This window comes from Rattus norvegicus, chromosome 17, assembly GCF_021556685.1.
Source record: "Rattus norvegicus strain SHRSP/BbbUtx chromosome 17, alternate assembly SHRSP_T2T, whole genome shotgun sequence".
Classification (NCBI taxonomy): domain Eukaryota; kingdom Metazoa; phylum Chordata; class Mammalia; order Rodentia; family Muridae; genus Rattus; species Rattus norvegicus.
The window spans coordinates 1201210-1223211 of record NC_141550.1 but is presented as its reverse complement, the minus strand read 5'-3'; the positions used below and the strand labels follow the sequence as shown (position 1 = coordinate 1223211).

The 22002-nt window shown below is 46.5% G+C and overlaps 1 protein-coding gene across 3 annotated transcripts in view; it reads left to right on the top strand.

Moving 5' to 3' along the window:
* Positions 1–22002, top strand: part of Ercc6l2 (ERCC excision repair 6 like 2) — a 155967-nt gene that overhangs the window by 101539 nt on the left and 32426 nt on the right. The window lies entirely within an intron of this gene.

The following is a 22002-nucleotide window of genomic DNA, read 5'->3' as shown; positions in this document are numbered from 1 at the left end:
ATAGGAGAGACATGGAGGAGAAGGGGGAATGTGTTGTGTAAGGGCCAGCCTGTGGGCTAGCTGCTCTGGCTCTTCTGTGCACAGGAGTACGCTCACCAGCAGCAGCTGCTGGTGAGCCTCAGCTGACTCCATGACACATGCAGCTGTGCTTTCACTTGCTGTCAGCACACACAGCACACATCATACACCAGGTGCACACATGCTATTTGCCTTTCACCATACCTGCCGTACACCACACACACCACACCAAGTACACACACCATACACCAGGTACACACAGCACACACCAAGTACACACACCATACACCAGATACACACACCACACACCAAGGATACACACCACACCATACACCAAGTACATATACCACATACTGGGTACACATACCATACACCAGGTACACACACCACACACCAAGTATACATACCATACACCGGGTACACACACCATACACCAAGTACATATACCACACACTGGGTACACACGTACTATACACCCTCAACCATGTTGTATACACAGCACAGCTGCCACACACAGCCTACACAAGTGTAGGGAGCCTAGGAAGCCTTGAGTGTATGGGTGTGTATTGTTGCCCGGTACAGCCATGCCAAGGACCCGATGTATCAGACCAATGGGAATGGCAGATCCTTCCCCGTTCAGGTCAGGCTTGCAATAGGTAAAACCTTCCTTTGCTCTGAGTGTTAAAAAAAACTAACAACTGCAGGTTAAGCAGTTGGGATGAGCACAGCCTGACACTGATGACTACAGAGACCGCCCCTCCCCCAAGGCTGGCTGACTCTTCCCCCTGTGCTATATATAATAAGCACACTGAGGTTTTGGGTTATTGTGGTAGTTGGTGCAACTCCATCAGAGCACACAGAGCCCACCCAATCCTACCTTTTCTGTAACTGTGTCTGTTCTTTCTCTAATCCCTTGCCACCTGTGATGGCCAACCTGCCTACTTCTGGAATTAACTAAAACCCAAACAGCTGAGCACGCCTCGTGCGAATTTAAATCATTGATCTTTGAAGTGGGAAGACCCCACCCACCTTTAACCGGAATGCCGGCTTCTGCTGGCCAACAGAAAATTGCTAAGATGGATAATTTCAAGGGCATACTTCATATCCTGTAAAACCAGGAAGAATGTGTCCCTGCATACAGACGTGTGACAGCACTGCTGCCTGCTGGGTTTCGCTAGCAGCTGTCTGCTCGTTTGGGTTTTTGGTGGTTTGTTTGCTTGTTTGCGTGTCGTGGATGTATAATGTGTCTGCAGTGGTAATTTTACTGAGCTATTACAGAGCAGGCCAGAGACAGTTTTATGGATTCTGGGGATGAGGTGTGCTATATAATTCTTTCATTAGGACACTGGACACTCTAGCCAATGGTTTAAAAATAAAGAGAACACACACAGACAAAGGCGAATGAAACTTCTCTGTCTCAGTAACATCTCATTGCATCAAATGGAGTGCGGCTTTGTTCTGCTCCCAGATCACAGCTGAAATTAAAGCGAACAAACAACAACAAAAAAAATAAAAATAAAAAATAAAAACCGACTGCCTTGGAAGTGAGATGTCGGAGGCCTCCTGTAACTAAGGCCATCAACCCCTTGTTCCAGATTTGTGTTCCAAAGTGTGTCCAGTTTGTGAGCATTTAGGAACCTTCTACTCTTTTCTGTAAATGTTTTTCTAGTAAAGAGTCTGGAGAGGTCATCAGAAACAATTATCCCCATTGCAGAGATTGTCCGAAAAGCTACCCAAAGGAAGGGTCTGATTTCAGGATCAACAGAAACAGGCCACACCCTGACCCCCATCCCAACCCTCACCCCTACCCTGACCCCCACCCTGGACTCTCACCCCAAACCACCCCCATCCTAATTCTCATCCCCATCCTGACCCTCACCCCTACCCCAATCCCTATCCATCCCATCCTGACCCTCACCCTTACCCCAACCCCACCCCATCCCCACCCTGACCTTCATCCCCCAACCTCCACCCCAAGTCCCACCCCTACCCTGCCCTGCATTCACTCTAGTTGTCTTAGCCCACTTCAAGTACTTTTGTCTCAACTTTGGAAACACTTGCACCACCATTTCTGCCCCTCAGAGAGAATTCACCACTGATCACGTTTGTTTGTTTCACAGATTTTATAATGTTGCGAGTTGGAGGCCTTATAGGAACTGCCCACTTCAGTGTTAACCAGTTCCTACAGACAGACAGCATATTGCCTCCGAGTGTCTTACGCAGACAAGAGTCTAGAGCACCCACTTCATCACTGCATGGTGCTCACATTTCCCCTACCCTAAACACCAGGTTCTGAACAATTAGGGACCACAGTGTAGGCCAGAGCTTTCTGCATCATTAACTGGAAGCCTGCTGAGCTGTGGTATCCATTCCTTCCCAGGAAATCGTAGTTACGTTTGTAGAAATCTAATTTGTGTGTATGTTACGTGCATGCATGTGTGGTACATGTTTGTGTGTGTGTGCACACGCATGCACATCCAGAGACTTGTCACCCAGTGTCCTTTATCATTCTCTGCCTTGTTTCCTTCAGAGTCTATCACTCACAGTGATCCCCCTGGACCCTCTGTCTCTGCCCTCCCAAGCACTGGAGTTGTAGGCACAAGGCCACACTTGGCTTTTTACATGGGTGTTGAGGGTTCAAACTCAGGTCCTCATGCTTGCATAGCTACATCCCCAGCTCCCACACAGTAAAGGTTTTCAGTCATGCTCTCTGCTTCCCTTGTACTTCCTGGCTGGCTCTGATCCTTTTTCATGACTCTGCATGGAATGTGGCCCTGTTTCTAGGGATCTGCGAATGCAGACTTTTTCATTTGCACAGTGAGTATGAGCACCTGTGTGTGTGAGGGCGAGCATGTTGTTACATTTGCTATTTGCTTATCTATCTATCTATCTACCTATCTATCTATCTATCTATCTATCTATCTATCTATCTATCTATCTATTTATTTGGGAATGGAGGAGGTAACACCTTGGGTGTTACTCCTCAGGTGCTTACCACCTTTTGGGTTGAGACAGGATTTCTCACCAGCCTGGATATTCGCCAACTATGCTAGACTGGCTACCTCCCTAGTGAGCTTCCAGGGATCTGTCTGTCTCTGCCTTCCACTGCCCACTGCTGGGATTTACAAATGTACATTTACCAGATGTACATAAGAAGATGGTGCAAGCCATCTCCTTAACCACCTCCTTTTCCTTATATGTAATGTAGCCTAGGCTGGCCTTAATCTCCCTGTGTGGCCGAAGATGGCCTTGAAGTTCTGATCTCCTGTCTCCGCCTCCTGAGTGTTGGGATTACAGGCCTGCACCACCATGCATGGTTTCTGTGGTGTTACAGATGGAGCCATGGCTTCAGGCTAAGTAAACATTCTATCAACTGATCTATGGCTCCAGCCCTGGGCACAGTTTTAAATACCAGAGACAGAACAGTGATCACTCAAACAAGGCCCCTGAGCTCACAGAGTTGACGGAGACCATTCACAAGCAAAGGGACAGATACGGCATGTCCAGATAGAGTTACGTAGTCTGAGTGCTCTAGACTGAGGGAGGAAGGATTGCTGTCCACACACCAAGGCACCCAGAGGTGTGTGCTGAGTGCCTGGCAGCTTCCAGAGGAAGCAAAATGTTTTATCTGCTGTTGATGCTCAGCCAGGATAAATGCTGTCTCTTTTCCAATAAGCAAATGAGGGCTTGAATCCAGGAGAAAATAATTTCCCAGCATCAACATCAGCCTTCCCCAATCAAGTGGCTTTCCAAATGCTATAAAGCCAAGGCGCCCAGGCTCAAGGATCCAAGAGATGGGCAGGCCTCATGCCAGACCCCAAGGCCTGGCCCAGCTTGTTTGAGTGTTCACAATTTGTTTGTAAATAAACAGTCACTGTGAAGATATCCGGACCCTTTTGCTTGCATATTCTCTGGAGACCCTACTACCTACCAGAAAAGGAAGGCTGACCACCTTAAGTCAAGTCTCAAGTCTCTCTCTCCCTCTCATCTCTCTTTCCCAGTTTTTACTTCCTCCTTCTCTACAGGGTCTCATGTATCCTAGACTGTCCTAGAACTCACTATGACCTTCGCTATGACCTTGGTCTTCCTGAGTAGTGGGATTTACAGGCCTGTATCACACCATGCCAGGGGCTGAGGATAAAACCAGGATTTTGTCCATGTTAGACAAACACACAACCAACTGAGCTACATCCCTAACATCCTCCCTTCCACAAAATTAAATCTTACTATTTGGGGGAACTATTGGAATACATACATTATGAGTAGAAAAGTTGACACCACAGGCTCCTGACCCATGACTGGGAATGTGCACACGCACACGCACACACAGAGGGGAGGGGGAGTCTGGTGGCCAGCACTCTACATAGCTAGCTAGCTTTCCTTGCCAAGGAAAGACCAGGATCCCCAGATCTGCAGATCACCCAGGGAGTGGGAGTTGAGGGCTTATAGGCTTAGGGACTGAGTTGACTATAATAAAAGCTGCTGCTTGTACCATGGGCCTGGCCCCTGTCTGCAGCCTTCTATCTCCTTATAGCTTTGGTGCAAGTGTCAGCCCCTCTTCAGACATCTCCTGTGAACTCTTGGAAGACCTGGTTGTGTCGAGGCTTCTTTATCGTTCCCTGGAATTCTAGGAGTTTATCTCCCACCATTGATCTCCCTGGTAGGTTTGTCTGTGTATTTATACAAACACAGCCCATCTGCTCTGGTAGTTGTCCCCTGGGAGTCTTTGTCTGTCACTCATGTCAGTACTCCAGAGCTAGCCAATACACAGAAAGACTGGTCCTTGCAGCAACTTAAAACCAGCAGGCATCCTCCTGGGAGCTCGTGACTGGCAGAGCCAGAGAGAGCCTCTGTTCTCTCATCTCTGAACATGCTATTGTCTTTCCTTAACTCTGCCATTCAGCTAACAGCCTGGAAATAGCGCCATTCCTCTGTGTAGGACAGAGCTTCAGTTCTCCAGGCTCCCAAACCGACTTAAGGATGTCAACGGAGAATCTTTCTATTTGTCAAGCATGTTCAGTATATGTGTGGTGGTGGGGGCAGGGGGGTAGTGTGTTGTGCTTGTTTATGTGTGTGTTTATATGTGCAAGCAGGCACACATGTGCATATGGGTGTGGAGGTCAGAGGTCAGTGTCAAGTGTCTACTTTTTTTTTTTTTCTTTTTTTTTTTTTTTCAAGTGTCTACTTTTAATAAGCTCTACCATATTTTTTTTTTTTTTTGAGATAGATCTTTCACTGAACCTACAGTTCACTGTCTGGTCTGGGAGTTCCAGGATGTCTTAACACATTCTGTTACTGGTTAGGTATAGACAGGCACTGACGAATTTCAGATTAAAAACAGATCTTTAATAATGCTGACTGCTACCACAGAGATTCAGTTCTGAATCCCAACTGAAAGAAAAACTGGGAAGCAAAAGGGGATTCCTTTTGTAGTTTCTAGAAGAGGTGAGTATTCTAAGGGAATACCTGTCATTGCTACAGACTTGTGTGTGGTTTGGATGTCTACAGTCTGGGTTGCTACATGCCGGAGGTCAACATCAGCACTGAGGGGTGGGCACAACTCGACCTGGCCACTCTTATCAGACAGAGCTTCTCGAGACCTCAACTCGGACAAACCAGGGCTTGCAACTTTCATGCTGAAAATGTCAAGACTGACTGGCACAGGGAAGCCCAGTTGGAGATTTTATTAAAGGTATTTCAATAGTTGCTGGAGGGAGAGTCATTCTTTTCTGAGGATGTGACAACTGGTAGGTTTTTTTATGCTCCAGTGAATGGCCCCATACCCATACCCATGTGAACAACACTAATTGAACTGGATCTAGTGGATTATTAAAAAAAAAAAGCATGATGTTTGAAAGGGTTGTGGAGGGCAGCTGTGATCCTATGGAGGGGAATTGGAGGGCAGGTGTGATCCTATGGAAGGGAAATGGAGGGCCTGTGCGATCATATGGAGTCTCAGCTAACATTTCTGGAAACACCCTTAAAGGCATTCCAGGGGAGAGTCTTGGGGGTGACTAAATCTAGTAAAGTTTACAAGGAAGATTAGCCATCACATCACTTTTTCCCTTTTAGAGAAACTAGATTATTTTTTCACATAATATATCCTGATTGCTGTTGCCCCTCCTTTTACCCTCCCATTTTCTGACCACATTTCCCCATCCATATCCACCCCATTTCTGTCTCTCATTAGAAAACAAACAGGCTTCTAAGAGCTAACAATAGGATAGAATAAAATGATGCAATATAATAAGATAGAACAAAAACTAACACACCAGAATAGGATAAAACAAACAGAAAAAACGAACCCCCAAAAGGGCCTATGATATAGATACAGAGATCCACTTGTTCACACACTTAGGAATCCTTTTAAAAACTAAACTGGAGGCCATAATTGTATAAAAAGGACTTGTAGAGTAAAATGAGAAAGGATGGATAGGTAGGTAGATAGATAGATAGATAGATAGATAGATAGATAGATAGATAGATAGATACATACATACATACATACATACATACATACATACATAGGTACATAGATGATAGACACATAGATAGATGATAAATACACAGATAGATACATAGATAGATACATACATAGATACATAGAAAGATGATAGATACATAGATATTGATGATAGGTATAGATAGATATTGGTGATAGATAATGGTAGAGATAGATATTTATGATAGACGGATAGAGATAGATAATAGATAGGTAGATAGATAGATAGATAGATAGATAGATAGATAGATAGATAGATGATAGATATTGGTAATAGACATATATAATGTTGATGATAGATATTAATGATAAAAAGGAAAGAAAGAAAGAGAGAAAGAAAGAGAGAAAGGAAGAAAGAGAAATGGGTGATAAATATAAAACTTTAAACAATAACATAAATTTTAAAAGAAGGAAGAGAAAGAGAGAGAAAGGAAGAAAGAGAAAGGAGAAAGGAAGGAAGGAAAGAAAAAATTCCTGCTGTGACATTATGAGACCAGGAACCTCCAAGGATGCCGTTGAGTTTGTTTGCTGTTGGCCATCGACTTAGTCACGCGGTCTACCTTATGAGTAGTTTATTTCCCCAGTGAGACTCCCTTGAAGAAAACTAAGTTTTCTCTGGCAAGTGGTCATCAACTGGACATAGAGCTTCTAGACTGGGGATGGAGGTGTCCATATACTACTCCTCTCAGCTCTAGGACCACCCTCTGGTGCGGACCTATTCAGACTAGTCCATGCAGGCCTTATGCATGGATCACATGCCGTTGATCCTATTGCTTTAGAATAGACTCTTATTTCCGGCATCTGGCTCTAATACTCTTTTTGCCTCCTCTTCCTAAGAGTTCTCTGAGCCTGCAGGGGGGTTGATGGGAACATTCAGTTTATGATTGAATGTCCCAAGGTCTGTCACTCTCTGCATAATATCTGGCTGTGGGTCTCTGTATTTGTTCCCGTCTGTTGAAGGAGGAAGTTTCTCTATTGCTGGCTCAGCAAGACACCGAGCGATGAGTTTACCAGAATGTCACTGGAAGTCATTTTGTCTCTCCATTTTGTCTTGTTATGTTTCATTTTAGAACATTAGTATTTAGTTTTACCACAGGCCCCTCGTCTATCTAGTCTCAGGTTCTTGGTCATCCAAGCAGTGTCAGCTATGGGTTCCGTCTTGTGGAATGGGTCTCAGGTCAAGTCAGATATTTGTCAGTTACTCACACGTGCTTTGTGCCACCACTGCTCTAGCACATTTTGTAGGCAGAACACCATAGATCAAAGGATTTGTGGCTGGATTAGTGTTTCTGCTTCTCCTTTGGTAGCATGCATAGTGCCTTCCTGTAGCATAGAAGCTAGAACATAATGGTGAATGCTCTATGTAGGCACCAGTTCAGCTTCTCTATGTTTAGTGAGTTTCATGGGTGTTACCTTCATTGATGGGGACTCGCTGTCAGTTAGAGGAGAGCAACCCACAGTCTTGGGAACAGTCTGGGTTGTTTGGAGGTCCCCATAGGACCCTTATGGCCAACAACTCAATTAGAGTATGAATGTGGGTTTGAAGATACTGACGTGGGTGCTTAGAAGCTGTATCATAGCAGGCTGTGTGAGAAACAGGAGGACACATTTTGCGTCTCTCCCAAATATCATCTGTAACAAGTAACAGTGACTTCACAAGCTACATCTGTCTCACGGGTTGCAGTTTGCCAGCCAATTCCGAGTCCCCCCGAGAGCCTTCAAGGAAAGCAGGTTCTTCCATTCCAACCTTCATTACTGATGTTAGATCTGAAACCACACATTATATATACATTTTATGTCTCTAGATAAATAGCTAGGTTACAGGAGGCTACAGAGGGCCAAGGAGGTCACAGCAGAGTTCGAGTGGCTTGTGGGAAGGCTGAAATGGAAGGCTGGTTAAAACGAAGACCTAAGGTAGTGCTAAGAGTTTAATAAACCGGGTGCTGGTTGCATAGTCATGGCAGGTGACAACTCTAGCTGAGTGTTCTGTCCTAAAAAGTCCAGTCACCTCTTTGATGTGTACCTGTTACCTGGAACGAAAGCATTCCTGGGGGTGGGAGTTGGGGGAGACTGGTTACGACTCAGAAAGGAAACAGCCTGAGTGTCAGGAAGGTCCTCATCAAGCTGACATATGCAATGAGGACTTCCAGAGAGACTTTCTGACCAGTCTAGCCGCCTATACAGTCATGCTAAGAGCTCCACAAAGCCCACCTCAGCTTTTGTAAACTGTCACTCGGGCTGTGGTGGGTTTTTCAATGATGCATGGCTTTGAGTCATTAATGCTTCTGTGAATAACCCTAATTAAGCAGTAGCACCCTGGAGGGCTGGGGCAGGGTACTGCAGAAGATGGCATATGCTTCGAATCAGTATCCAATACACGGTACTGTTTCTTCTATATCCTGCATTCACAGATCCAGAAGTTAAGGGATGGAAATGGGAATGGTTCTACTCACTACTGCCCCTAGAAGCCCACTAGGGAAGTTTTTGCTTTCCGTTCCCATGACCTTAAGTTCAGCTTGCCTAGAAATTCTTGGTCCCAGAGGTGGGAGCACTCCTGCCTGGTGACAACTAACCCTAACTAAAAGCTCAGATTGAGACTATCAGGGGACATTGGATCCATTCTCCACAGGGGATTTAAGAAGATTATGTCTGGAGTCCAGGAGACCCTTTAGGTTGACTCTTGATGCTACCATGTCCTGTGATTAAAGTCAGTGGGAAACTACCACAACAAAGTGATAAAGGCATAGACCCTTCAGAAATGAAAGTGTGAGTCACTCCTCCAGGGGAAAAAAACTAAGACCTGCTGAGGTGCTTGCCGAAGGTAGAAGAAATACAGGACGTAGAGCCGAGGAAGGTGGCTTTTAAATACTAAGGCCACGTGACTAGTTGCAGAAATGAGGATTATAATTGGCACGAGTGCCTCTGTCATATTTTGCTAAGAGAGCGTTTGTGAGTATATAGACATAATTGGAAATGGTGTTCTCCCTCCCTCTTTCTTCATCATATAATGTAACACTGATCAAGATAATATTGATGGCTAGTATCGCATTCAAGTTATGGGGCACTGAGAGACTCAAGAGAGATGGGCACCTATTCTAAAACACGTATGCATCTTCAGTTGTATGTGGGATAGTTATAACATATTGGGCAAAATTATGACCTGGTCGTTGTTGTCATTTGGAAGTCAAGAAAACCATGAGGAGATATGATTGTGTGTCAAGTTGACAGGGGAGGACTCGTGACGGCTGATGCTAGTTGTCATCCAGAGTCAACTAAAACCTAAGCTGCTAGGCACTGGGGCAAGGGATTTTATTCTCTTCTCTTCTTCTCTTTTCTTTCATTACTCTATTTACTTAGTCACTTTCCATCCTGATTGATCTCAGTGAGGGATTTTCTTAATCGGATTATTCTGAAGCAGGAAGACACACCCTAGAGCTGAGCCAAACTTCCTTGTGGCTGCCCATATGAAAGGACTGTGGAAGAAGGAATCTTTGGTTTTTCTCCCGCTTGCCCTCACTCTGAGTGTTGAGCCAATCTATCCTGGTGCTGAGGCATTCTTTCGGTGGTACTGGAACCTACTTCTTTGGGATTTCAAGGTACACTGAAGACCCCAGCTCTCCAGGGATACAACGCCAGATTGTGAGTGCCGGTGCTGAGCTATCCAGGCTCATAGAGCAACTACTGGATTCTTGGCATCCCTAGACAGCCTTTGTGGGACTACCCCTACTGAATGCTGTAAGGCATTCTAATAAACCCTTTAAAAACATCATACACATTCATCCCATCACTTCTGTTCCTCCAGAGAATCTCACTAATGCAAACACCCTTGCCAGCTTCTGTAGCGTGTAGTTTAAAAAAAAAAAAAGGAACCGCCCTAAATCGGGCTAGGCACTGGCATCGGTGGTCTCACCCATCCCAACAGCCGGCCCCAAGCATCTGTCTTACCCTGGTTCCTGCAGCCAGCCTGCTGCCAAGCTGCTCCAGTCAAAAACTTCTCCCAAGCTAGCTCTCTCCCTGCTTGCTAAGCTGACCGAACCAGTCTTTCCTGAATGCCTGGGGCTGTCATTCAGCAACCTGTGCTGGGCTGAAGCACTGGACCTGTTAGTAGCATTTGCTCCTTCTTCTAAGGCAGGGTCACAATCATCTTCCTAACCTGTTCCCCCATCCCCACACTATTTATTTCTCAGGTACCTCCTGGCTCTGACTTCAGCCAAGCAAGCTATTCTTACCAGACATCCTTCTCTCACCGTCCTCCACTTTCTGGGTATTGCTCTTTCCCCCAGGCTGAAGGCTCCACCACTGTGTGCCATCTGGAGTCACTACTCTCTTGACCTGCCTAGTGGGATAAACTTAGATAAGTCTATCCCGGGAAGCTACGCTGTTTCTGGATGGACTCAGTTCTCACAGGAGCCTGAACTCCAAGTCCAGCCATGTCCAAAGCAGGATAGGGCAGGGCTCAGGACCTTGTGTCAAGCACTAGACCCCGCTAGAGAACTGGACATTCACCCCGAAGCCCTAGGATCATTCATTCTACTTCATAGAACTCACTAAGGTTCCATCAGATCACAGGATTTTGAAAGGACAATAGTGACTGTCTTGTCACCCTTGTCCTTTTACACACACACACACACACACACACACACACACACACACACACACGAGGAGCAAGCACCTCTGCAAAGCAGGAAACCCTCCAAACCAGGTCGTCGTGCCCTCGGACCTCAGCTTCAGCCCTCTGCCCCTCCGTTGTTTAATGTTGAGACAAGTCAACTTGAAGCTGGATAATAAATGAATTCCAGCTTGAGTCTTGGCAGGATTTGTTTTGCTTGAGGGAAGTTGTTTATGCTAACGGGTCCCCCCTCTGCATAGTTAGATTTATATTAAACAGAGTCTTGTCCATCATCTGGATACTGCTGTAAACAAGATAATCTTTGTCTACCAGGAATGAGCCTGATGCCAATAACTTTAAATAAACACAAGCACCAGTTTTGTATTTACATTGTCTGAGGTAACCGCTGGCAAGAGCTGTTAATGGCGCCATCGGCCTTTCTCTGGCTAAGGTAGTGTCGCCTTTCGGGCTGACCTTGCTCATACCGGACTAGCTATGTGGGGGCTAAGTGTGGGGAATCTCCTACTTAGCATATGGGTGCTACAACCAGGCCTGCATTCTTCTGTGTGGTTTTGGCATTTTAAAATTCCACTTAAATATCATGACCTCTTTTTGTGCTGGTGAAATGGGGCATGGATTGTTGTGGGGAAGGGCGGCAGTTATTAGACACAGGAAATCAAATCTTGAACTTGAGCTGTGAATGCCTCCAAGGGCCAAGCTTATGGGTACAAGTGGGCTCCAAGGTTTATATTATTAATGAGGCCATGACTCAGCTCTGTGGAAAGGATCCGTATGCTGATTTACATTCCAGTTGGAGGATAAATGAAATTTTGCAGAGGTCTGGGTATCTGTGCAACTCTGGATCAACAGAGAAGCCACAAGTCACCAACTGCTCTTGATGCAGTGAGAACTGATCTCTGTGAAAGAATGAAGACAAAGCCTTTCTTCTTTCCTCCCTGGCCTGTCTTCCTTGCAAAGAAAGTAAGAACTAGCTAGTGTAAAATTCACACTCTACTACTAGAGTAGTCTACTGGAATGTTGTTTTGTGACAGGTTGGAGGCAGGTAACCAGGCTGTCTTTGAAAGCCTGCTTTTGTCTCCTGAGTGATGGGATTTCACCACCTTGCCTGGCTTAAAATGTCTTCTGTCGATAGCCCAGGCTTTTAGTACTTGGTGTTAAGAAACAAGTGTCTTTTTCATTTGTTTGATTTCAGAGTTTTTCACAGGTCTAGTGTAGTCCAGGTGGGCCTCAAACTCTCTGTGTAGCCGAGGATGACCTTGAACTCCTGGATCCCCCCACTTTCATCTCCCCAGTGCCGGGATTACAGATGCACCCCTTTAATTTCTAGCTTAAAGAACTTAACAAGCTACTTGTAGTAGAATCAAGATAATGGTGGTAGGAGATGCAATAGGAAGCGGTGCCCAAGTATTCCATGAGGAAAGTCTTTCTGGGTCCTGTTGGAAGCTGGTAGGGGTACGAACTGTTTCCAAGTCTGAAACTAAGATAAACAAAAAGCACCCCAACCAAATAGACAAAACTAAAACCAAACTAACAAAAAGCCCAACCTACTTCATAACTACCATTTGTGGTATGTTGAGTTACCATTTATAGTATGTTGAGTTAATTTTTTTATGTTAAAGAAACAAGCTATTGAATGAACTATTGGGCTGAGCATGGACTGACTGTATGTGGGATCCACATGGAGGCTACACACTCTAGAACCAGGCTGTGTAGGGATAAGCTTGTGTGTCTCTAAGTCACCTCAGGCAAGAATTTAATCCACAGGAGATCCAGTTTTCTTACTCTGTAATAAGAGTAATTCTTGAACAGTTGGGACTCACTTAACAATGGGGATGCATTCTGGGAGCCACTCCAACTGGGTGATTTTGTTTACTTACCTTCTGGAGTATATGTACACAAAACTAAATGGTGTAAGAAATTCACTAAACTTGCCTTCTATACACACACACACACACACACACACACACACACACCACACACACACACACACACACACACACCACACACACACACCACACACCACACACACACACCACACACCACACACACACACCACACACCACACACACACACACACACACACACACACACACACACACACACACAGGAGACATGGAAGCATGGTGTCTCAAATAGCTGGTGTGGAAATCCAGGACTACAAAACAAGACTCAGTCATAACAAGGAGAGGAAGAGGTGTCTGGGTGATGATAACATTTGCCTAGCATATTCAAGGCACAGGGCGAGGGGTAAATTTTTATGTAAGTAGAAAAAGTACATCCTAAATAATGCTATATAGATAACAATAAGTTCCTAAGACATAGAGGTAGTCACTTAGCACTGTTATCCAGTGCATGCCAGGCTCTCACATGGTAAGGAAGTAGACTCGCAGCACCTCAAGCATGCCAGCTGCAGCACCACAAGCATGAAAGCAATTATATATTGTACATCACCTTGTCAAGACTAAGGAGATGACTTAGTTGACAAAAATTCTTTCTGTGGAAGGATGAGTACAAGAATCTAAATCCCTGATGCTTATCTGAGTAGCCAATTAGCATGGTGCATGCTGGTAATCCCAGCACGGGAGAGAGGCAAAGACAGGAGGGTCCCTGACTAGCAAGCCAGACTAGCTGAGTCAGAAAGTTCCAGGTCCCATGAGACCCTGCCTCAAAAAAATAAGGTGGAAAGTGATTAAGAAAGACACCTGACACTGACCCAGGGCTTCTCTGAGCACGTACACACACACACACACACACACACACACACACACACACACACACACGACGCTCTACAATATTTCTAGGTGACAGGAACCTTGGGGAACCCCTGGTATATATGCTGTCTGCCCCTGACAATACATTATTGTATGGCACATGTCCAGAATTAGCTCATAAGTCTACTGAGGATTACACAGACTTGCGTGCTTCTTCAATGGCTCTATCTTGCTTAGTACAATGTATACAAATAGTTGTTCAAAAGACAACATCATCTTACAGGATAGTGATGTCAGGAAGTCTAAGTGGCAGAGAGAGAACCCCCTTGCGCTGGTCTCCCTAAGCTGAATACCCCTCCACCCCCTGGGACCTTAAGCTGGCTGTTTGTAAGTCCCCGGGGAATGCCTTTTAGAGGCAATGATAGGACCCCTGTCTCCTCTTTCTCTCTTTCACTTGCTGGGCTGTGGCTGCGACATGACTGGACTCTCTGTCAAACATTGCCTCCATGATACCTTCCCACAGTCCCAAAAGAACTGGGCCAAGTCCATTGCTGTCCAGAACCTTAAAACTGTGAAACCTTTGTCTTTTATAAGTTGATCATCCTGAGTGTTTGCTACAGTGGCGAAAAGCTGATTCACACAACAAAAATGTGCTAGCCGACTTCTTTAATCAGAAGCTGCCCTGCCACAACTCAACGGGCCAGGGCTGCTCTGTGCAGTGGCTGTGCTCCAGGCTCTGCTGCCCAGAGCGGGCCCCTCATGCCAAGTCCTGCCTCATTTCGTCTCAGCAGCGCCATAAATACTTCTTGAATTTAACTGCTTCATTCTTTCTACACACACTGGAGCTCACACTGAAATAAAAGAAGCTCAACATCTTTCCAAGTTCCCACAGGGCTCCAGTTGGATCCAGCTTACTCCTGTTTGAAGTCTGCAGTCAAGGATGGGTACTAGTGAGGAGAAAGTAAATAGTTTTGCTCGTGTTTCCTAAAAGAAGTTCACACCTAATCACCTCCTCCTATAGCCCCAGTCTCCTGTGCCCAACAGGTCCTTATTTGATGAACACAAATACTACATCCAGCCAGGCCAAAGGACTCCTCCAACTGTGCTGGGGAGATAATTAATGTCCCAGGGCAGTGTGGGAGGGGGCAACTGGTGGGTGGGGCCCAAACCAGCCCTATTCTTGAAGAGAGTATATTTCTTTCTGAACACCACAAAGAAGGTGATTTTAATAATTCTGTTTGGCTCTCGTGTCCCATGTCTCATAAAAGCTGTTTTGGGGTGGCCCCAGCTTTGTGTGTGTGTGTGTGTGTGTGTGTGTGTGTGTGTGTGTGTGTGTGCGCGCTCTCTCTCTCTCTCTCTCTCTCTCTCTCTCTCTCTCTCTCTTTAGTTATAGAAGCACACACTTTTGTAATCCATTTTTTAATTCATCTCCTGGATACCAAAGGGCCCCCTAAGCCCTGGAAGCCCCCCTCTGACTTCTATTACAGATTTTTCTGCTTGCCAGTCATGGCCAGTTTGTTAAAAGTGAGGGCAGAGAGGGAGGGGGAAGAGAGAGGAGGGGAAGAGAAAGAGAGGAAGGGGGAGGAAAAAGAAAGGGGGAAGAGTGAATGAGATGGGGGGAGAGAGAGAGAGAGAGAGAGAGAGAGAGAGAGACACACACACACACACACACACACACACACACACACACACACACACACACACGCAAGCAAGCCAGCTTGGGCTGGGCGGAGGAAGCAGAGCAGCCTTTGTGTGTGGTCCCAGGCTGGCTCTCCCTTCATGAAATCCCGGGCTTCATTCCTGGCTCTGGTAAACTTGAGCGTCACTGAATGAGTACCTTATCCATTTTCTAAACACTGAAGAGGTTTGAAAGGGCTCTGTGGGCAGACTGTTACTATCGGCAAAAGAAAACAAGTCAGCGTATTTAGCTAAGCATTTTTAATATTTAAACATCATAACCTTCAGCTATGCAGGAGTAGTGGCGGGCAGCCAGGAAAGCTGGCCGAGGGGACTGGAGCTGCAAGTGTTCCTTCAGGTGGGTCTGCTGTCCCTTTGAGGGGCCAACAGGGACCTCCAGGCTTCCCACTGGCCCCAGGCCTGTGTGCCTCACAGTGGTAGCTTGCAAAGGGAGTCATCCAGTCTTTTCATGAGCTTTGTGGTTTGGGCTTAACTCAGCGCTTCCCTATTCAAAAATTAAGTCTCAGCAGACCCCCAGGAGAAAAGGAAACTGGGATGGCGATGTAGGAACGTGAACCGGGAAGCTGTGGGCTCAGCATCAGGACCAGGTACAGCAAATATTATCCCTGTGGATGTGGCCTGGGTTCCCCACTCCAGAGCTGAGGCCATAAAAACCAGCCTGGCCAGGGGCTGTGACAGACCACAGCTCCTCCACGGCGCTGGGGACCCCTCCCAGCCGGGACAGGATGGCACCAGACACCCGCCCACCAGGCTCCATCCCACCAGCTGGAAGTGGCTTTCTGGTTTATGGAGCAAGACGGACCTGTAAAGTCAGTAATTCTCAGCGGCCAGAAGAAAGTCAGCGCCCCGCCCCCACTGGAGCCTGGGGAAGCTTCTGGAACCCCGCAGGCCACTGAGCCTGGCGGAGCTCAGCCAGGCCTCCCAGGCCAGACACCCCCGGTGCCACCCGAGGGGCTGAATGGGCTCCCTGTCTGCCAGAGCAAACAAGACCCCTGGGCGGGGCGCTGGGGCACAGCCTGGCGCAGACCAGGCCGGAGGTTACACAGGCCACAGGGGAGGACAGGGGACGTTTTCTCTCTGGACATTCCACTGGGGAAGGCCTGCCAAGGGCTTTGCCAAGGAGCTCAGTCGGCCCCACCATTACGGATACACCAGTAAATGGCTCCATTCACAGAGGACAAGGCCCAAAGGGCCTTTCTAGTGCAGTGCCTGCCCATTCCCCAGCCAGAGCTACCTCTTGCCAACCAAAGGCTGCCACCCAAGGTTCCTGCTTTGGCTCAAGCTCCCCCAGCTGCTCTGGGGTCTGAGATACATTTCCTGGCACAAAATTCCGGTTTCCTATTTATACAATATAAGTGTGGATCTGACCTGAAGGGGTGCTGCTGTGGGGATTAGTGATGGACCAAAGTAGTTCCTGGTCTAGAGACTGCCTGCATGTTGTTCTGACTTAAACTTTGGAGTAGTTTTGCAAGGGCTCTAGCTTTGCCTTAGGGCTGGCTGGAAGCAGAAGGTAGGGGGAGCTCCCACTGGCAGATTGCTGGTATGTGTATGTGTGGGAAGGCTGACTATTTCCTATCTTTTAGCCTCCCCAGCTTGCCCTGGATGTGACCACTTCCCATTTGTTTATCTTCTTCAGGCTAACAGCAATCCAAATGCGGTGTATATGCTGTGTACTGAATAATCCAAGGAATAGACAGAAAACGTGTCAGGGCGAGTTCCGTACACAGATGCGGTTTTTCCTCATCTTCCATCCACAGGCGGTTGGATTTGAATTAGGTGTGGAAATGGAGGTGGGACTGTGCTATCACCTGCCCCACATTGTTCTCTTGGCCTCACCCACAGGCAGCTCTAAGGTCCTGCCCTTTATAGCACCCTTGTCTGTGACACTCAGCCTAAAATACACCTCCCCGAAGTCTGCAGGAGCCTGTGCTCAGCATAGTTCCAGGCTCCAGCTTGCAGGAGGTGGGAAGACCTTTAGTCATTTAGTGTGTCAGGAGAGCAAGTCTCGTGATACCCTTGCTATAAGTAGATGCTGTGTCCCTCCAGGGAGGCTTCTTGAGTCTGTGACCTTAGATAACTTGTTTCTTCTTGGGATACCTACAGGATAAAGTGGGCAAGAGAGGTTCGAACACAGTGAGTACTCAGAAAAAACTATTCTCTTTTTTACTTCATTTTATTTATTCTTAAGGTAAGAAAAAGTTGGGAAGGTGCCAGCGAAGAGAGGGGCAAAAGTGAGTTGAAGGAACAGTTTCCAGCTCAAATTTAGTCTGAGAAGTGACTGCAGCAAATGCCCACCCAGGTCAGGTTTGCTCCAGCTGTTGAGGAACTGAGGACCCTATGGTGTGGAGGAAAGGTGAAAGGTGACTCGGGTGTGCAGTACCACAGCAGTTGGAGCAGTGAAGCTTTTTCCTTTGGAGAGCAGAGGCAGGTCTGCAGCCTGTGTCCTTGGGCCCCAGTTGCTGCTCACCACTTTTTTTTTTGGTGGTACCTTTGTCACCCTGGCTTCTAACTCACACCATTTGTCTTTGTCTATTTGTTGTCTCAAAGGCTTCAAAGCTAGTCTCAGGGGCTAGGGACTGACAGACCAACACACAAAGCCAATTTCTCCTTCTGACCACTTCTGGGCCCCAAATTTTAGTTAAGAGAATCCTCTGGTCCTAAAGTTATCATATAAATTTGGTCTCAGCTAAGAACTACAAATCACAAAACAAACAAACATGTGTTATATGACTTTTCCCAGGGAGTCGACGTCTATTCACCTCAGGTGAAGAAAGCAATAACAGGCCAAAGAAATGATTCCATCCACATCGATGAGTCAATGACTCTAACAAGGGTTACTGTAGATGCATGACTAAAAGGTGACTTATAGGTATGGACAATTTATGGGCAACTACACCCCCAAGGAGTCTTCTTTACCTCCTACAACTGTGAACTGCTTTTGTATCCATGGGGGATGGTTGCGGACCTATTGAGTTGTTTGTTCCCTTCCACAAGAGAAGGGTGACTGGCCCAATCTTGTCTGAGTGCCTCAGGCAAGTAGTGAAAAACATTCAGATACTAAGATGGCATGATGTTCAGATTTCAAGACGTTGTACTTGATGAGCAGTTCCACAACATTCTACCCCTTCTCTAACTCACATCGTTCCCACTCTCTTTTCCATGTTTCCTGAGATTTGGAGAGGAGCTGTGATATAGTCCTCTTGTTATTCTCTTTCATTTGTGGCTGGAGGCATCGGACCACCAGGCCTCAGCAACAGTCATTTGCTTTCAACAGTGTGACTAGTGTCGAGGTTCTGTAGTATCTTCTTCCCACAGAGAGGAGAGCTTCCCTGACCAGCACCAACAGTAACAAAAGACTTAGGTTGTAAACATATGTGTTTAAAAGGCATTTTTACATAGTATCTTCTTCACCGTGGCTATGACTTCTCCAGCTACGGGGTTTTGGGTTGTTTTGTTTTGTTTTGTTTTTGTCTGGATTGTAGTACAAACATGGATCCCTTCCTGAGGAGTGATCATTAAAACCAATGGATAAGTAGTTGGTCGCATCCCGTATCAGTTGTACCACTGTTGCACCCATAGACACATTATTTAGCATGCAAATAGTATTAACATTCAGGGTCCATAGATAAGCAGGACCATTGCCAACAATCCTTTACCAGCAGTCCACATATCCCCTTCCAACACTCCAAAAGCTTGTCAGGAGGGAGGGGTTTTTCAGCTCAGACCTAGCCCAGTTTCTTCATGTTGTGAAAACAATGTAGTCTGTCTAGGCAATCATTCTGACATGCAATCAGCAGCAATATCTGTAGCCTGTATCACATAGGTGGTCTCATCCATTTTCTGTTCCCAGCCCAGCAATTCATAGGAAGGTAACCTACTCCTGACACTGGGATCATATTCAATAACATTATGGTTTCTAGATGTGCCTTTCCCACCCATATAGGATGCCTTCTGAACTTAAATTCTGTAGCAGTTATTCTTACATTTAGAGGCACAGGATGTTGTAGGATTTTCCTCAGTCCTTGTTGGTTACCATCTACCCTTGATACAACAAAAAACACCCAAGAGTTTTCCAGCTGTGCCCAGCCTGAGTGGACTGAATTCCCCCTCCTTGCCTCTTTAGATACATTTACACACCTTTCAGATGCTTTTCATAATCTGTAAAAGAATTTCAAGGTAGCATGCCACCTACACAGCAGGGTCTTTGTACAAAGGTTGGTGGGATGTCTGAAGGTCACTGCTGTGCCATATGGTCTTGATATTCTGCAGCTAAGGGTGCAAGCCCAAGTGCACAAACATTATCAATGTTCATTACAGCATGAAAAGATTCAATTGCAAATGTGGACCATTTCCTCAAAGATGCAATATTGGGTATATTTGTGTGGGTGAGAGGTAGTATCTTACCAGCACTCTCTAATTACATAGTCATCCCAGTCTGCTGCCAAAGCCTTCTGTGAGTCTCCCCAGCCCTAGGGACACAGTAGGGCTTAGCTTCTGTTGCTTCCTCTAGCCTGGGACAAGAGGGAGTAGAGCCTTGGTCTAGTTTCCATGCAGGCACCAGCTCATCATACAGCATCCAGTTCTGATATTCTGAAGGCAAAGTCTGAGGACATTGCCAATCTCCTGGCCACACTTGACTGCTAAAGCTAAATAGATTCCAGGTTGGTCAGACCCCTCAGAAACACACACACACACACACACACACACACACACACACACACACACACACACACACACACACACACTTCTGTTATGGGAGGAAAATGTGCACACCACACTCCTGAGGGCTAATTACCAACCCCTGGGGCAAACTTCAGCGTTTTCTTCTCTTAGGCTTCTTCCTTTATTCCTTTGTGGAATTATTGCTTGGGTTTTACAGCCTCCTTGGGGCTCACAAGCACTGACAACGCACAAGACTATTTGGCTTCTTGTCATTTTCTCCTCTAGGAACTCTGGCTTGTCACCAGTCTTTTCATTTTCTTTCCAGTGACCTGGACACACCCTTTGTCCGATCACCTCCCTTCGTCCTTCCCTCCCTCCCTCCCTCCCTCCCTCTCTCATTCCCTTCCTTCCTTCTATCCTTCTTCCTTTTCTTTTTGAGACTGTCTCATGCAGCCCATCCCAGCCTAGAATTTTCTAAGTAGTCAAGGGTGACCTTGAAGTCCTATCTTCCTGCCTCCCTCTACCCGAAGGGAGTGTTATTGAAGCCGGGGCCTCATTCGTGCTAGAAAAGAACTGCACCATGAGCTAAATCCTCGGGATTCTGCGTTTAGCTTTTCCTTTTCCCTCTTGATTGCTTTAGCACTTTACAAGCTCAATTTACCCACTGATTTGATCATCATCATCATCATCATCATCATCATCATCATCATCATTATTACTACTACTACTTTTCTGGTTTTTCAGATAGGGTCTCTACAGAACCTGTAGCCCTGTCCTGCTGGGCTGCTGTGTGTGTGTCTGTGTCTGTGTGTGTGTGTGTGTGTGTGTGTGTGTGTGTGTGTGTGTGTGTGTCAGTCTCACCACTGGGGTATCTGGAGCATCACCAAAGAGCTGCTGACAAGCTGCCGGGGTGGTAGGGAGCAAGAGGGTGGAGGGCAGTGGAACACAGTCTGCAATGGGAGACCTTAGTCCGTGTTTCCTGGAGTGGGACACAGTGGGGGCTGGGACAGTTGCTGTGGTTCCCAATCTCCTGTGTACCAGCGCTGCTGAAGTACCCCTGGGAGTTGGGAGAGTGTGGGTGTGGGTGGGGTCCCTGGTCAGTGCTTCCTCTCAGTCTATGCACCAGGCAGGAAGGGGAAGGCGGAGCCTGGGACAGGGCAGATTGGTTTGGTTCTGAGTGAAAGTATCCCAGATGGCCTATCTGGACCAGCCCTTTGGGGCCTGATTTCCCACAGTGCTTCAGGTCCTGACACCCTTGTCTCAAGGAAAGATGAGGAATTAGGTCACTGCGTTTCTCTGCTTTCGTGATGCTTGGCTGATTCTATCCGCACCTCTTGAACCAGGTTCTAAGAGCCTCTTTCAATTCTTGTTTAAAAGCTGTTTCCAATTCAAGCAGTTTAGCGGTAAAGTATTCCCTAATTATCGGTTTCCTGGACTGTGACTGAGGTCCTGTCTGCATGCTGAATCATGGGTTCTCTTCTCTGGGTTGAGGATGTGACTTTAGTGGTATTCGCCCTCATTTGCACATCATTATCTCTCTCCTTGCTATCCAATGTCCTCTACCTCTCATTCCAAACCAGAGGCTAATGCAGAGGGTGTCGTCCATGGAATGTCCCCCTTCCCATAGGTGGCACCTCAGTTGCATGTAATACTGCCATAGCAGAGGCCACGAATGGCTGCCTACGCTCTCACACCCAATATGTTCTACTTCTAGGGTGCCATCCTTAACTCTTGACCCATTTCTTTTATTCACGGTCTTCATACCGAGGACACTATGTATC